Raw genomic sequence first — 3,491 nt, 5'->3', positions numbered from 1 at the left:
TATCCAGCAAAACTTTCATTTAGAATGGAAGGACAGATAAAGTGCTTCTCAGAAAATGTCAAGTTCTAGGAGTTCATCATCACCACGCCCTTATTATATGAAATACTAAAGGGACTTATATAAGAAAAAGAAGATGAAAAATATGAACAGTGAAAGGACAGCAAACACACAGTTATTAACAACCACACCTAAAACAAAAGCAAACCAAGAGGACAGCTAGATCAGGAGTGGAACCATAGAAATGAAGAACACATGGAGGGTTAGAAACAGGGGGGTGGGAGGGGGAGAAGGGGGGAGAAGGCACAGAAAATAGCATAGATGGTAGGTAGAAAATAGATAGGGGGGAGGGCGAGAATAGTGGGGGAAATATAGAATCTAAAGAACCTGAGACAGGTGGTCATAAACTAAGGGGGGGGAGAATGGTGGGGGAGGGAGGGTGTGGGTGGAGGGGAATGAAGGGGGGGAATAGAACAACTGTAATGGTATAATCAATAAAATATATTTTAAAAAATTGTAATTCCAGATTGGTCCTGCGAGGTGGTTAGTGTAGCTTCAACTTACTCCTCCACCATTTTGAATCTTCTCCAAACCTTGTCTTTTCTTTCTTTTTCCTACATGTCTTGAGAAAGATACTTGGTATGCATAGTTTAGGCCTATTTTTCTGTCAGTCTTCTGTTTTACTAAGGAGCATTTGGTTTTTCAACCACTGCCTTCTCTTTAATCTGGTGTTTTGTTTTGGTTTTTGTCAAGTGAGGTGGTACCTGAATGACTTCCAGTTTTGGAGGATGCATTCTAGCAGGAAGTTTGCTGGGATCAAGGCCTGGTTACTCATAACCTAGAGTTGGGGTTTCAGATCTTCTTCTAGCTTCCTAAAGAATTGGAGCATAGCCCTGGCTGGTGTGGTTCAGTAGATTGAGTGCTAGCCTACAAACCAAAAGGTCACTGGTTTGGTTCCCAGTTAGGGTCTGTGCTTGGATTGTAGGCTGGGTTCCCAGTGGGGGGCAGGCAGGAGGCAGCTGATCAGTATGCCTCTGGTGCATGGATGTTTCTTTCCCTCTCTTTTTCTGTCCCTTCCCCTATCTCTAAAAATAAATAAATAAAATCTTTTTTTAAAAAAAAGAATGGAGTGTTGGTTGGTGGGGATACAGATACTACCACTACTTGCCAAAAGGAGGTTGTAGATCCTTCCCAAAGCTAAATCATGACCAAACTGGTGAGACAATGGCAAAGCCTATTGTTCTGATGCCAGTCACAAAATTGGCATGTGCATTAGCTGAGGTAAGGGTGTCTGGGCTGGTCCCTATGGGTGTGAGGCCTGTGATGGAGTCAGGGGTGGGGTTCTTGAGGTGGGAAACACAGTTGTGACTGACTGAGTTGAAAACCCTGGGGATAGATATTGCCTCAATTCTGAAGAAATGGGAGAGGACAATAGAGGGAATTGGAATAAGGTGGGGGTGGTGGTGGAAGGCACATAAGCCAAACTATCTTCTCCTTTTGCTTGTCATATATAGGATGTGAGAAATGGAGGAGTGTTCTAGGCTAATAAGGAGGAAATATCTTATTGATCTTTCCATGAAAGTGGTGGTGGTTTTCTCAAGAATCAGGGTTGCACATCTTTTTTGTCATTTTATGATCCCTTCTTGTCATTGGCATGGTGATTGTCACTAGTCATGGCACGGGTAGGTAAGACATATAACATAGAGACTAGATTATAATGAAGTTTGAGATCCTTGGGAGGTCAGCTCTGTAGCCATCTCTGCTTGAACTGATTTAAACTTTACTCTTTTTTAAAAAAAGATTTTATTTATTTATTTTTAGAGAGAGGGGAAGGGAGGGAGAAAGAGAGGGAGAGAAAAGTCCATGTGTGGTTGCCTCTCATGCACCCCCTACTGGGGACTGGGGCATGCAACCCAGACATGTGCCCTGACTGGGAATTGAACCAATGACCCTTTGCTTCACAGTCTGGCACTCAATCCACTGAGCTGCGCCAGCCAGGGTTTATTTAAGCTTATTCTTTATGGCTCACCATGGGCTATTCCATGCCCAGATAAAAAACAACAACAACACAGCTTTATTCTGCCAGGTGCCCTAGCAGCAGCTGAGAAACACAGTGCTGTGATCAATGCTGAGCCATCAGATGGCATCACTGCTCAACATTAAAAAACACATACTCCCTCCACTTCAGTTTGGGGGTTTCAGCAGCACCTGTGGACTTTGGGAGCAGAGCCCCTAGACCAGATCTTAACTGTACCATTGGAGACCTCAGCACTACAGTGGAAACAAGTGGGATTCCCAGCATCAATCACTTCTATGAGAAAAGCTTGAGCCAGAATGCATGAGCTTGCTAGATTACGCCCTTGCCAGATTACCCCAATGGTGATTAGAGGTCCCAGCACTAAGAACACCCATGTGTTTGGACATACTACTGCACCCACCTGATGTCTCATCTTTGAGGGTATGCCCAAGCAGAGCTCTCTTCCACTAGAGGGCCCAGCTCCATTGCCAGCAAGGCAGCCTCTAGTAGGGTCCAGGTCTCCACCCCCAGCTACCCTGCCTATGCTTCTGCAGTGGTACAGTGATGGAGAACTTTGCCACTAGGGCTCCCCTATCACTTCTCTAGGATTTGGTTGTACAGAAAACCTTTGGGCCATCAACCTAGTCTTTTTTCTCCAGGTCGGGATCCACTTCTTTGGGGTCTAACAGGCAAATGGCCTGAAAGAACGGCTTCCTCCAGAAAAAGCCAGTGTCTACTTTCCTCCCAGGCTGGACAGCATTTGGACCCTATTTATATGTGTGACAGAGTTCTAGCCCTGACCTCTGCCACCTGGAAACAAACCAAGTGCCCAGAGATACAACAACCCAGTTGCAGCCCTGCCCTGCTGTTCTCTTCCAAGCTGGGTGGTATGATGTTGTTGTCCAATCCCAGTGATCAGAGGCCTCACCACCAAATATAGATATATATTTAAATATAGATATAAATATATATCTATATTTAGATATAGGTGCTTGGCCAGTTCCCTTTCGGCCTGGAGCAGTTGGGACCCCCTAGCCCTCTCTATCTACAGTTAACTTTTTCCTCTTTGTTTTTTTTTTACCTCCCTGTACCCTTTTGTCTTATCTATAGTTTGTAGTAAAATTTTGTTCTTGTTTTTCTGTATAAATCTCAGAAAAAAGATTTACACAGAAAATCTTTGTGTTTGTGTCTGTGGATCAAATGTATAAAAGCACTGACTAGCATAAGCAGTGATGTGGGAAGCCAGGCCTATTTAAAGTTCCCTGTGGTCCAGCTAATGGATTATGGTGAGTGTTTTTAGCACTGATGACACAATACCATCAAGGTTGGCCTGTTGTATTCTGTGTGGCTGAATGTACCAAACTAATTATGTCCCCTCACCATCAGTTCTACTGGAAAGGCTGCAGCCAGTCATTTCTGTTCATTAGGGGGAAAGAACTTGAGCAAGAATTCCTGCCCTCAGGAAAATATTTCAAAC

Source organism: Sturnira hondurensis, unplaced genomic scaffold (genome assembly GCF_014824575.4).
Source record: "Sturnira hondurensis isolate 20B ecotype Veracruz unplaced genomic scaffold, ASM1482457v3 Scaffold0009719, whole genome shotgun sequence".
NCBI classification, from domain to species: Eukaryota; Metazoa; Chordata; class Mammalia; order Chiroptera; family Phyllostomidae; genus Sturnira; species Sturnira hondurensis.
Note: the sequence above shows the minus strand (reverse complement) of the source record.